The sequence below is a fragment of the Aythya ferina genome, assembly GCF_964211825.1.
Source record: "Aythya ferina genome assembly, chromosome: 1".
NCBI classification, from domain to species: Eukaryota; Metazoa; Chordata; class Aves; order Anseriformes; family Anatidae; genus Aythya; species Aythya ferina.
This window is the reverse complement of record NC_140296.1, coordinates 178,213,180-178,227,914: the sequence shown is the minus strand read 5'-3', so window position 1 is coordinate 178,227,914 and position 14,735 is coordinate 178,213,180. Positions and strand designations below refer to the sequence as shown.

Genomic DNA, 14,735 nt, shown 5'->3' with positions numbered 1-14,735 from the left:
ATAAAGAATACAGGTGGAAAGAAGTGAGAGGCTGTTTTCAGTGAGAGAAGAAACGAAAAACTCCAGCCCTGACTGCCTTGTGCAGCTGAGCTGCTCTTGTTGTTAGGGCAACAGGGGGAGATGTCTGCTGCAATGGGAAAGGGTCAAGAAATTTGTCGCAACGACTGAAGACAGGTGGGAAAGAGAAAGAAAAGGATCTGATTTCAGGAGAGATGCGGCAGCAGCCACTGATCTAAGAGAGAGAGTGGAGAAGGCAAGTTTATGTATATGCATACTGTGTCGCATCCATCTCTTTCTCTGAGACATGTTCCTGCAGCACAGGGCTAACAGAGCGGCAGTCCTCACTCTGGCCCTGTCCATACCATGCAGGGAAAACAAAGCACCTGTATATCCCACAAGGTGAACGTCAGCAGGCTGAAAGAAGGCAAACGAGTACTTTGATACCATGGCTGGCTCTCGTATGGTTAGAGCGACCTCTCAGCTGGCATGGATCACCCCTCGTGATCACTAAGACCCAGAGTGCTGCTTGTAATGATCATTACTATCCCCTCAGTAAACACAGAAAACAACAGGAGCTCTGCTTACACCTCAAAGGTAGCTGGGCATGCTGTGCAGTCTTGACCACGGTGTCGCTTTTTGTCCTAAATTAGCTAGTGCATGTTCTTACATGATTGTTACCAAAACTGCTGAATGTGCTGAATTAAGTAGCTGTGCTGCACGTCTATATAAATCTGGAATGGCCACTGTCCAGCCGGCAGGCCTGTACCTACACCTTTCCCTCGCCAGTGCCAGCTTTTGCCATCAGCCATCAGCTTACTGGAGGGCTCTCTCTCACCTGAAGGCTGACACAGATATTGCTGGTATGTGTGCCAAACTGCTGCGATTCAGATGGCACATGCTTGTTTAGTTAACCTCACCCAGCCTGCCAGAATCTGCCTGTATCGCTGTGGCCTGCACAGGTCTGTGGATAGTCTAGCAGGGGAAGGAAAGCTCCTGAAATGAGCCCGGTGTCTGAATCCCATCTGGCTGTTGAAGCTCCTCACAGTCCTTCTCTTGCCTTGCCCAGTCTCAGAGGATGAGTCCATCTCATCGCGCTGAAGTAGTCCCTCGGCATATGCTTGAGGGATGTAGGCCCTGTGAAGGGCCGCAAGCAGGATCTTGGCTCTGAATGTAAAGAGGGCAGTGGGGTACGAAACAGGATACAGGGGAACGTGGTTTTGGGTTATTGAAGGGCACAGAGGCTCAGTTCCATGCCTGAGGACACTGTGTCCTTGATGTAGTGTGGATGTGGGCAGCTGGGTGGTGCTCCAGGAGCCTGCCACATGAACACCGTCAAAGCGCTGCATCCTGCAGTCCCCTCAGCAGGGCTGCCAGACACCCACAAGCCGCTGTCTCACTCCTCCTCAATCTGTAATGCCAGGGCAGATAAAATCAGTGCAAACAGACACACTGACATTTTTCTAAGGTACAACACAGAAAACAGATGACAGGAAGGGTTGCGTGTGTGTGTGTGTGTGTGTTTTTTTCATTGTACAGTGGAAATTTAACATTTGAAAAATTTAAATTGGAAATTTAACATGAGGAAATTATGAAAGTAAAAACAATACAGACTTAAGTGTAAAATATAATACTTTCTGATGGGAGGCACCAGCACTGCAGGTGTAGGATAGCCTCCTATTTTTCTATTAGGTCAACTGGCCTGTGGGATTCAGTAACTATACTCAGAAGAAATACCGCCTGAACTCATTTTATGACTGACAAAATGTGTGGGAAGACCTGCAGGTAATCTGGGTGTGAAGTGTTGCAAACCATGCTGCTCTACTAAGCCACATAGAACAACTCTCAGTAGGTGAACCAGGACCAGCAAAGGCAAGAAATGTACACATGTAAGAATATGGTCTTTTTATGTTGTAAGCTACTTATAACGCTTGCCAGAGACAATGCTAAAATAAAGCCAGCAGCAAACTCTCACGGGCAGACACCTCCACACGTAGCACTGTTTCAAAACGTGAGACCACCACTTCCCGGGGGATGAAGCTGTCTCTCTCCCTACCTCTTGGTTGAAGGTATTGAACACAATTATTTTTCTCTCCGGTGAAAAAGGAGTATGTGGAGGAGGACTGAGCATTGAACAACAGAAAGTTCTTAAATTGTCTTGGACTTCAAAAGCAGTATATTTTCAAACTATCAGAGAGAACTCAGATGTACTATTACATTTCATGTAAATGCAGCTAATTCCTTAACTGGTTATGTGAGTTAGTGAAAGGACTGCTGTTTTGTGCTCATATTTTAACACTTATTAAGTTTTGATTAAGGCTTCCCTGGATACTAATTGTTAATGAAATTTGAGGAATTGCGAATGGCTTCACAGATCTCCTCCTAATCTGATGAAACAGGCAAGGAATAATACAAAGGGTAAAAAGCCTCAGCATCCTGCTCTCATCAGAGTATTATGGGAAACATGTAAATAAAGAAAACAAATCAGTGCCCAGTTCACACTTCATCAACTGCCTAACAACTTGCAACCAGTTAATTACACACCTTTAAAAGCCATGTACAGGAGAAATGATTCAGAAATAAACTACTATAATGAGAAAGGACAGTACAGAAATACTGATTCCACTAAGGGAATTTTAACCCCTTAAGTATGGCGATGCCAAATGACTGTACTGTACGGATTAGATGGTTTACAAATGACATATAATAACCACTAATTTACAGTGATTTCTCCTTCATTAGTGTATTGCTACTAAGGATGTTGTGTAATCTCTTCTCTGCAGTTAAAAAGAAGATAAGGATTTACACATTGCACATAAGAACTGAATACTGATATTGAAGACTGCAAAATGCTAATTAATATGAGGTTGAGTTAATTTCACATTCCTGAATATACAGGACTCATGCAGCCTTTAATCCAGGAGCGTTGTAGCTCAGTACATCCAGTTTTGCTATGGCTACTAGTAGGACATGAGCTTCATACGGACTCCACAAAACCTCAGAAATTGTTGGGCTTTGCTGAGCTTGCTTTATCATGCCTGCAAGTCTGTTTTAGTTTGCTTTTTAGAACAATTTTCTAATGATCAGGAGGTTATTGTCTAATATATTTTAATTTTGTGAAAATTTGTATGTGTGTCGTACAGCCATAATTTTTGTATGGACAGTGGTAACAAGCAGTTCCTTGTTAGACTGAAATATTTATGACCCTAACGCAATAAGGCAATGCAGAGGAATGGTATGACAGTCATAGTACGACAGGAGTGGGGGGAGGCACAACATGACACTGGAAACTCCAGGGCTATAAACATCAGCAGACAGTTAAAAATACCCTGACCTGGCAGCTGGGGAGAGCCAGCTCTAGGGGTGGCAGAGAATGCAAAGACACCCAGAAAAATCAAGCAAATGACCTAAGCACCCACAGAAACAACAGAATGGTGAACATAGCACTGTGACCAGAGCGAGGTGGATGTTAGGACGTTTGTATAATAAACTGTATTTTTTTTGGTTTTTATTCCTGTAATAGGACTTTTTTTTTTTCTTCTTCTTCTTCTTGTAGATATTAGATCTGGACTGATAATTCTTTGATTAGCCTGTAAAGGTTTTACATACACTGATGATAAACTCTTGAGTTTGCAAATCAGGTTTGCTTCCTTTTTTCCCATGACAAGAATCTGAGGGCAACAACTGTTCCTTTGGAAAAGTCAACACACTGAAGCTGACTGTGGTAAATTATTTATCTATTTTATGCCCTTCAGAGATTATATCTGTTTCACTGGCCACAATAAAGATTTCAGGAATAATTTTCCTGTATTTTAACTCCTCTCTTTTTCCCCAGTGGCAAGATCACTGCAGGTTTTATGCTCTGCTGCCTGCCTGACCAATTGGAAGCAACATCTACTTTATTCTGATTGTGGTTTTTTTTCAGTATGCATGAGGCATAACAGAAACAATGTGCGACAGTCGAAAGAGTATCAACACTAAGGAGCAGGAAGCTAATTTTATTTGTCCAGAAGTCTCTATACAAGAGCTTTCATACAGTCTAATAATCAGCTTTGAAGACAACCCAGGTATATGCATAGGTATTAACATCAGTCAGGAAGTTTTGGCCTGTGCTCCTGCTGGTATTTGGTAAAAACAGCCCTCAACTAGGTCTGGAAACCTGACACAAGTGGGGTTGTGCTTCCCCTCCCATGGCAGACAACCTGCATGCCTCTACACCTGAGCGAGTCATCAAGATGTGTTCAGAAGATGCTGAGGGGCTTCTAAAATGTGTTTTACCTGATTTATTTGCAACATCCACACTTCAATGACATTAATTCTGTCCTAGAGGGATCCTATGTCCTATAAAGATAGCTCTGTTATATACATGTGGGTAGGTAACTCCCATGGAATAAAAACTTGCAGCAAAGAAGTGTTTGGGGGAAGAAAAAATAAAATAAAAGCAGTATGTAAGTCCTTATCACAAGCTGTTGTCGGAATCCAGTGATGAGCAAGCATTACGTGCCTAGTAATGTAATAAAATGGAAATGTTTAATAATAAAATAATACTTAAAGGTTTATGGCCACTTTTTTAAATTATTTTTTTATTTTTATTTTGTTCCCAGTACATTTGGTTTAAGGTTTTATTGTCCTCTTTTGTGCCACAGCATACTTGCCCATGGGCCACAGGTCTTTCAAACTCTAGGTGGATGTCAGAAAGCCTTTATCAGCAATAGGCATTTAAGTATCAGGCATCTTGATCTTGTGCCTCCAATGATCTTGTATCAGGGCCAGGGGATCGCCCACACAGATCAGGAAATGAGATAAGAAATACTCACACACTTCAGCCCACTTAATTTCAGTGATCTAGTTTGCAGCATGGTCCCCCAAAGCAGATCTATTACCAGCTTTCATATGAATATGGGAATGACTGGAGCCACATCACAGGTGTTTATCTATGTGTTTATCCAGCCCAGTATGTCCTCCAGCACACACCTCTTCAGAACAGCATACTCAGTCCTATTCAAAGATTCATTACTTTACTATATGGAGGAAGATTAACAGGCCTTAAATACCCGACTGACAGATGTATTTTCAAATGTACAGTACTTGTTATAACTCAGAGGGTCTACATACCTCTTACTGACTTTCCATGCTCTTAAAATGCAAAATGAAATAAACTAAGAGAAACAGAATTCACTATATGTTTTTCTAGCATAAAGCCAGTCTTGCTGCAGTCTCCTTTTAAATGTATGCTGTGGTACAAAAGTTTCATGAATTGCCAAGAATGATTTAATGCTACTCTCAACTGAAAAGCAATAGAAGAGTTGATTGAGAAGGGCATTCTTTATATTTTTTTTTCAGCCACTGATGCATCAAAGCATGGAAGTATCAAAACATTTTCAGGAGTTATGTGTTACACTTGAAAGCAAAATAAACTATTCTTTACTTGCAGGTAGTGATGTAACTGCAGTAGTGTAGTCCTGAACTAAACAAAACAAAGGAGACAAGGTACGAATATCTATAAAAAAGAATATCTGTTAATAAATAAATAAATACATGGTGTGAATATTTGTAATGCATCATTTTCAGACGGTAACTTTACTATCAGCTTTCAGAGATATCATTTTATCTGCAAACAACTGTTAAATAAGAACGGATATTTTCTGCTCCTGGTTTAGTACGTGTGTATCAAAATGAAGAAAGCTGTCAGTAAGTCATCATTTGATCAAGAGGTGTACAGCAAACAAATCTTTAATCAGTATTTAAAAATTGTCCTTCAAGATTGTCAAGTCCAACCATAAACTTGACCTACCACATCCTCAGCTTTGGTTCATGAACAAGTAATCTACGGTGTTGTCTTCTGTGATAATTTTGGGTTGATTCCTGTCTCAAAACACATGGAAAGACTATTTCACATGTGCAAAAAGACATGGTCTGACTACAGATAACTATGCATTCATACTTTCACAACTGACCTCCAAAGTCAAGGTAATTTTGACCGTAAATACAAACAATTTTATACTTGAATTAAAACAACAACACGATTGTAATAATAAATTACAAGTAAGACTGCACAGTTAGACAAAGGTGTAATGTTACATTACTTCTAAGAACAGCCTGACAGTAGCAGCATCTCCTAGCATCCATGCTATGGATTCCCTGAGCCAGGGGCAGTTTTTGTGTTTAATATTAAGCCTTAGTGGATTTTCTCTACCACAAATTTGCCTATCTGCTCTTGAAGGTAAGTGAACTGTCCTATCCTAGACCATAGTGGCACCTGCAGTTTTTTGGTAGGTGATAAAAAACACCCTCACATTCTATGTTTCTGAGTGAAATCACAAACCCCAGTATTGGTGTTAGGAAAAAAAAAAAAAAAAACTTTTTTTGAACACTGGACAATGTAGCCATTTAGTGAATGCTAATGCATAGAATGTGTGGTTGTCATCAGTCAATGTGAAATCTGGTATGCACCAGGAGAAACACCAACTGAACAAAAAGCCTTATTTTTTCTGGGTGGAACACAACATGTGGTATGTTCACACCTGGTTTATAACTAAATGATATTTAAAAACTCTAGTGCTACATGTTAATATTCAAATCAGTTTATTTTATCTGAATGGCAATAATCAGCCACAACTATTAAGTATTTGAATTTCCACCGAAGGGATTCACAACCGCTGTTGACAGTGGCCTGAAGTCTTCCTGGACTCGTAGGTGAACTGCAAGTAGACTTAAAAATGAACACTGGACCACGCACTGTGATATTTTCTTCTCAGAAATGAGTAGTCAGGCAGAGGGTTGGCCTCTTTTCACAGGTAACTACTGATAGGACTAGAGGGAATGTCTTAGGTTGGAATGAGGAGACATTTCTTTTCAGAAGGAGCAGTCAGGCACTGGGACGGGTTGTCCAGGGAGGTGGTGGAGTCCTCATCCCTGGGGGTGTTCAAGGAAAGGTTGGACGTGGTGCTTAGGGACATGGTTTAGTGGGTGACATTGGTGGTAGGGGGATGGTAGGACTAGATGATCGTGGTGGTCTGCTCCAGCCTTAATGATTCTGTGATTCTTCGACTTTACACCGTGCCGTACGCCTGACACGCCTCAGCCACAGCCCCGCCGCCATTTTGTGGCTCCCCCTCCACCCCCCGCCCACCTCCCGCACCACCCGGCGCCGCCGCCGTGACCACGTGACCGCGGCGGGCGGGAGGCGGAGCGGCGCGACGTAAGCGGGAAGGGCTCGGGGGGCGGCGGGGGCGGGGGGGGGGCGGCTGGGGAACGGCGGAGGGAGGGGGGAGCCGGGGAGGGGTGGGGGGAGCGGGGAGAGGGGGGGCGAGGGAGGCGGGGGCCGCGGCGGGCGCGCGACCGCGGCGAGCACGCGCGTGGCTCGCGCCAAGCTCTCGACTCCGCCCCGCCCCGCCCCGCCCCGCCCAACGGCTTAGCGGCCGTTGGGCGGCGCGGGGCGAGGCGGGGCGGGTCCCTGAGGGGGTTTAAGGGGTTTGGGTTTTTTTTGCGGATGCAATGGCTGGGTGCAAATGGTTCCCTGTATGGGGAGCACAGAGCTTCTTCACAGAATCACCTAGGTTGGAAGAGACCTCCAAGATCACTGAGTCCAACCTCTGACCTAACACTAACCAGTCCTCCACTAAACCATATCCCTAAGCTCTACATCTAAACGTCTTTTAAAGACCTCCAGGGATGGTGACTCCACCACTTTCCTGGGCAGCCCATTCCAATGCCTCACAACCCTCTCAGTAAAGAATTCCTTCTTGTAGCTAAGGAGACTGAGCCGCTCACTAGAAATGTCTCCATGGTGTTCTTACTCCTTTTTAAGGAAAATTAATTTTTTTTGGAAGTCTATGGAAAGCTTAGATAGAAAAACAGCAGAACACCAAGTAAGACTCTAACCTCATAATATCTATTTAATTAGCCAATATTTCATTGTGATTTTTTTTTCCTTATCTTTCTCTTCCATTGAACTGGAATTAATTCAGTACATTGAGATACTGAAAGAAAAATGAAGCTGGTGAACTAGGAAAGCTGCTTCACCTTTCTTCAGCTACCTTTTTTGTACCATTTTTTTTCCCCCCCCTTCTCTCTCCAGTACATGTGCATGTACATTGAAGTTCATGCTTGTTCAGTTGTTACCCGCAACTCAACACTACAGTTAGGAAAGAAAAAAGCCATTAATTGTCAACAGAAGATAAGTTGAAGGAAATATCTCTCAGGGATTTAAAATAAATATTTTTTTAACTTAAATTATTTCTCAGAGTTTAGAATTAAACTTTTTTTTTTTTTTTTTTTTTTTTTTTTTTTTAACCTTCCAGTGCAGCGTGCAGTTTATAACTGAATCCACAAATCCACATGCATTTTCCAGAAATATAACAGTTTTAACCACCATGACTGGGAGATTTCTATGAGTTGTTAATTTCTTTTACTTTTAAAATTACAGATTCTTCTGTGTAACTTTCAAAAGGTTACCAAAAGAAATTTGCTCCCCAAATTGCTGGGATGGAGCTATGCACCTTGTGTAATAGTGGGTGGTAACCAGATCCTAGAGAATGGTATTTGATTGTGCTGAACAATAGTTTTAAGATTTAAATAGGTTTCACAATCACAGCTTAAATTTTATGTTGAGGTACCTATAATTTGACCATTTTGCCACAGATACCAACTCTTTCTGAAATACCTGGATCTTATGCTTTGCTTTTAGTTCAGCTTCCTATTAGTGATCCAAGCCTACATTTTTCTATTAATTGATATGTATACAATTTTCAGAGTTTTTTTATCCTTATTGAAATCTTTGCAAGAACCAAATCTTAGTTCCTATGTGTTAGAGTTCTTCCTGTTGCAAATAACTGTATTTTAACACTTGAAAAAGAGTTAAAATCTAAATCCAAGTTGAAAAATGTAAATTTTAGAGTTCATATTGTATTACAAAGATTGGACAAGCTGAAGCCCCAGAATTCCTTTTATAAACCCAAAACCAATATCTGTCAGTGTGGAACGAACACTCTTAGTTTTACACAGGTGTGGCAATCTTCTGTTTGTTTTTCCAGTTAAATTTTTAGTCTTTAAATATGAGAACTATGATTCCATTTCATGTATTAAGAGAAAAATATCAATTGCCATTGTCTGGGATGTACCCTACAAGTCCTGAACTGCTGGAATAAAACATACACTGAGTTGTAGAAATAATATGCTACTCTTTCTATGGAAGGGATTTAGTATTTTTTTTTTTAAACTGGTATTTTACTGAACTATTATTTAGAGTCCTACATGCAAGGGGGACTGACCCATTGGATAACCTTCCTCTAGCTTTGCAAAAGTTACCAATTTATGCTAGAAATAAATTAATCTGCAAATACTTGAAGAAATTTCTGTTTTTGTACTGTAGCTAGGCTGTAGGGTGCTTCTGTTCATTTTTCAGTAAAATGATTAATCATGCCTTCCTCAAACTATTTGTCTTCAGTTGTGCTCTTAGTTTTACAGAGCTGAGAAAGTTAGCTGGGAGCTGAACTTGTCATAAATCCCAGGCTCAGAATCAATATGGTGGTGTAAGGTTACTACAGAGCACACAAAATACCCTCTTAGAAAGCCCCACAGTGACCTCTAATGTTCAAGGATAAAACCCAAGTTGTTGAAATGAAGAAGTTATTTTTCAAAGGCATAATTTTGCATGTTAGTTTGTACATTTAGTTTATTAATGTGCCACAGGCAGTAGGTAGTGGTTGCTAGGTTTCATGGAAATAGTAGATTTTGGAGTCAGTTCTAATTCCTGCCTGTTTTGAGCAATTAAACATAAGGCTTTCCTTGCAGCAGTTGTGGGAAAACTATTTATTTTTGTAAAGTGCACTGAAAATGGAAAATATCATTCAAATACTAAACAAGCTCTCTCTATTCTTTCTTTTGGAATTATTTACTCATACTATATTGTGCATTGTTGTCATTTATTATTTTGTCCTTACATACCCAATACATACTTGTGTAGTTTAAAGATTCGTAGCTTAGAAGCTTGTTTCTTATATTACTCTCTTGATTCTGCATTCAGCTAGAATAAACTTCCTTGTTTTGTGTACTAAGCTTACTTGATCTTAATCCAAATAGAAAAACTTGTTTACTATTTATTTCTTTATTTTGCCTAGAGTTTGATTCAGAAAAAACACAACTAACTACCGTGGCAGCTTCGTGGTACTTGAAAGAATACATAGATAAATGTGCAAATGAATTAAAAATCAAAGATTATGTTATTATTTACAGTAAATATAATTTAGAAGTTTACTCTGTTCAGAAGCAGCACCTCATTTATGCAGTCTGCATGAGGCCAAAACATAGCAGCAGCTGGTAGTCGTTTGCAAAGGGTGCTTCAAATCAATTTATAAAATTAACTTGTTTTGCATGCATTGAATCTTTAAGCTGAACAGCAACACAGAACTTTCAGGTGCAAGAAGATAAGTGTCTTTTATGTTTATCACTTAAATGTGTTCCAAAACTGAAGCAATTCAGTACTTCCCTCTACGTGGGATATCTATGAATGATTATTGGTTTCTTTGAAGAGACAGAAACAGGAATAAAAGCAGTAACTGTATTTTTCAGGTTAGACCGGCTGGTACGCTGCCAGTCACCTGTGGGACAGTTCTTGAAGACTTTGCATTCCATCTGAAGTTCAAATGCTTTGAGAAGTTCTGATTTATAAAAATCACTGAGCATGTTTTAGTATCACAATGACAATAGAAGAGGATCGCGTTACTGTTCTTTTTCTTGGTTGCTTACATGTGCAAAACCAAATCCCGAATAGCTTGTCAGGTGTGAGAGGTGACTGATTACTCCCCATTCTGAACTAATTACTACTTTAATTGCTGTAATTGTCATCTACAGTTACATTTTCTTCCACTTTTGCGTTGTATTTCAAGAATAAAATGTTTTCATTGGAAATACACAGTTGTTCATAAAGGTAAAATTAATGTCCTTGATGCATATAACTCATTAGTAAGAATAAGCTATTTATTTCCAGTCATAAGCAACACGTGGATTGAGCCTCTGCACATGAGATAGATCCCAGTGAAGGGATATGGTAGTAATACTAGCTTGAAGGAAGAACCACGGTAAACTGTTTTTTCCCCCACTAATAATTCTGTGACAGGTCAGGTTGTTGATTCTTGTGTTTTAAGCATTTTTGTTTTGATGTGGTCTATAAGCTGAAAGGTCATTGTGTTGGTTTGTCTTTGTCTGCTTCAGGAACTTCTATGGGATGTTACTGTCTCCAAGAATACTAAACCTGATTTTTATTGTTGCTTTTCTTCACTGTGGTATAATGGAAAAAGTTCTTCATAATTCATAGTGATGGGAACTCTCCCATGAATATTCTTAAATTAAGCTTTAATTAAAACCAGGGCATAAACAAATGGTATATAGTGGAGTTAAAGCTAACAAATGCTGCTGTTACATTTTGCAACAGTTAAAACAGATAGATCAGGACAAAATGGTTAACCTAGGAGAAACAAAACAGCAATGCATTGTAGAACATACATTGATACATTGAACATGCTGATTAAGTTAGGGTCTGCCACTTCAGAATGCAAACAGAACACTTGCAGGGCAGAATGGTCACTAAAGTAGAGCAGTAGTGCTGCCTGAGGTCACATTTCTGGACCCTTTTACTGACATGCTGAAAGTTGCATGTTTCTCAGGCTGCTTAACTTAGCCTACAAGTTTTGTAACTTGGAAACAAGTTTTGCTCTTGTTTCGAGTTGTGCCTTGATTTGTTTCTGCTGGGGCTGTTATGGTCATGTAACCTGAAGATGAGGGGAACTTTATTTGCAGTTGAAAGAAAAATCTAGAACCAAGTTGGCTGGTGAATTTAGTTGAACTATGTTGGTGTGATAGAAGACCACAGGACCTCTGTCAGTGCTTCATACAGCTTAAATTAAAGGCCTTAAACAGAGAGTTAAGTGTGTTTCTGTCCAATCCCTGCATTGCATTGGGTGTCAGTCCGCAGATATGAGCTGACTCCTCAGTTCAGTGGATGTTTGGGTTTTATTTCCTACATAACTTTCAGGGAAGATCCTTTTAAGTGCCTGGTTTCTGTCGGGCAGGAAGGTAACTCGAATTTGATTATTCTGAACTTCATTTTCTTCTGGCTGCCTAGATTTGGTTATTGTCAAAGTTCTCTTTTGGATACTAAACATTAGCTATCATCTGCATGTAGCTCTTACGGTCACCCAATCATACCTGGTTATAAGCTTATCACATTTTCTGTGGCTGCATCCCTACCAAACAGTAATGGAGCAGTCACTTCCCTGAGGCGTTGCCTTTCCCACCTTGTAACAGAGCAGTGTTCTTTAATGACTGTCATGCCTGTGTGCCAAGGGAACACAGGGAGGTTATTAATACGGCAGAGGTATGCTGCTGAAAACCTGTAAGGAGAGTGTGAGTACATTAATAGATTAAAAATGTCACCATTATGGTGGAATGATACCAGGATGGAGTTCTCTTTAATAAAGGATAAATGAGAGCTCCTTCTGGAATGAGACATTATTTTTAAATGAAAACTTTACATAAACTAATCTATTTTGATTCTTCTGTAGCAGTCATCACCATTTTGTCTGTGTGCATCAGCCTGTATGTGGATAACTTTATATGAATTAAATTAACTTACTATAAAGCATGCATACCCCCCCCCCCCTTACAAAAATTACTGTAGTGTAAAAGTTACTGAAATGTGTGACAAATGGGAAATGAGTGTCAGGCTGCATGGCATTGTTACGCTGGCCTTGTTTCAGGAAAGACTGCAGAAAAGGCACATGTGAAAAAGGTCACACAAATTCTCATACTGAGCAGCCTTCTATTCATTATGGTTGTTAAACCAGGTATAGCCTTGTCATCAAGTTGTACCAGTCTTGTTTAAAAGAAGAGCTTTTGTTCCCTGATGAATTTTGTGTTTCATAGGATGGAGCGGAATTTGGCTCGTGTGTTGGTATGTTGTTACGGAAGTCTGCCTTGTTTTCAAACCATACATACCTGAACATATGATGTCATTGGTTTGTAGAAAAATACATGCCAAGGCAGGAAAGTTGGTAATTTCAGTGGAACCAGGACTTACAGTAGTATGTATTGTACAGTTACTCGTTCCTGAACGAGATTAAATAGGTCATTTTATACTAACATAGTCTTGGCTGGGTAGTTGTTTTGCATACAGGTTGTAATTCCCTCCTTCCTGTTTCTCACATGCTTTCTTGTAGAAACACTTCAGGGGCCAGTTTCTTTCCTTTGTGGATGACTGCTAATGCCTTGTTTTTACAGCTATTTTTTCTATCATACTTCTGTGGGTAATTTTTAAGTACTTAGATTTGCAAATATATTGTAACCTGGGGCATTCTGAGTATTACTTGATGACTTTCTGCAGGCTGTTTGATAAACAGTGTCTTCTAATGTGCAGGCAAGTATAAGAAAAATAAACATTTTATACATAGAGAGCTATCTAAATAGCATCTCAGCTCCATATGTTGTAGTACTCACAAGAGGCTCATTATAATCCCTGGACCTTTTGTGCACCAAATACTTCAGTCCAGATAATGCTGTGCTCCATCTGCCTTAATCTCTGAGCTGCACAATGTGAAATTCTTAATGCTTTGACCTGCTGTATGCTGGCATTTTTGATCTTGAAATTTTCTTGTCCGTGTTGCCATTTCAAACAAGTTTTCAAGGTTGATACTTTGAAGTTTGCCAGTTCTATTGAATTACTCAGTTAGTTATTTTTCCTAAAATAAGTGTAATTTATAAACGGTGTAAAGTGTATTCATCTGTAAAATATTTTTCCGTGTTTTGCTTGTTTGTTTCTTTTACACCATCTTTTAAACACTAGATTCGTTAATTTTATTCAAGGTGTCGCTGACTGGGCAGAGATCCAGAAATATGTGTTGATGAACTTATTGAGAGTCCTTCAGTTATTTATTTATTTATTTTTAAGCAAAGTGTCTTTTGCTTGCTCCATTGGCATACATTTAAACCTGGTAAGTATTTAGCTGTCATTATAAAACAGACATGGCACTGGATTTCAGAATTTCACTCTGGAACTATGATGCTCATAAAATCTACGGTTAGTTTAGAAATCTTTTAAATTTTGCATACCAGAGAGTTCACTCAATATCATTAAATAATGGTAGTTCACAGAGATATTTCTTACCCTTCTGATAAGAACTTTTTATTATATAGAAGGACCTAAGGTTAAAGACAGATTTCTTTATAAGTAATTCTTCTCGATCTATTGAAATGTGCATGCATATATTTATTATGCTTGGGAAGAGGGACTTGTACAGTAGAGTAGAGTAACCTACAGGTTTGCTCAGTTTGTGTCCAGGAAAAAGCTGTCCTTTCCTGCGCGGTATGGGGATCCAGGAGACTTCTAGAACATGGTGCATGAGTAGAAATGACAGATTTATCTGTGTGCTTATAAAAGAGAAAACTGGTGGTTTGCTCAGTTGTGTAGTATAGAGACGAAGGAAGGAAAACAGGAATATTCAGCTCTTGCTGGCTTTTGTGGCTCTGGAAATCAGTTGCTGTAGGGGTGCTGTTGGTGTTTTGCTGTGCCTTGTAATGCTGTGTATGTCCAAACCCACAAAAGTAGGACCTAAACTCCCAGCTTTGCCCACTGCTGCCTAATACTCCCATTATTTCCATGGCCAAGTGATGTACTGAGAACACAGCATTTTATCATACCTTTTTTTAACCTGGTTGCTAGATTGTGTGTCACTGTTAATTGG

The 14,735-nt window shown here is 39.8% G+C and overlaps 1 protein-coding gene across 6 annotated transcripts in view; it reads left to right on the top strand.

Annotated features, from left to right (window-relative positions):
- The first annotated feature begins 7,127 nt into the window (after positions 1 to 7,127).
- The window catches only part of IMMP2L (inner mitochondrial membrane peptidase subunit 2), a 457,221-nt gene continuing 449,613 nt past the window's right edge, over positions 7,128 to 14,735 (top strand). For 2 of the 6 annotated variants that reach the window (XM_084534688.1, XM_084534689.1), the window contains exon 1: positions 7,147 to 7,198. The gene's annotated coding sequence lies outside the window, so the exon portion shown is untranslated. Of the gene's footprint in view, positions 7,199 to 7,846; positions 7,869 to 10,953; positions 11,079 to 12,933; positions 12,950 to 14,735 lie in introns of those variants that run through there. The other 4 variants (XM_084534684.1, XM_084534687.1, XM_084534685.1 and 1 more) reach the window with 4 other exon arrangements.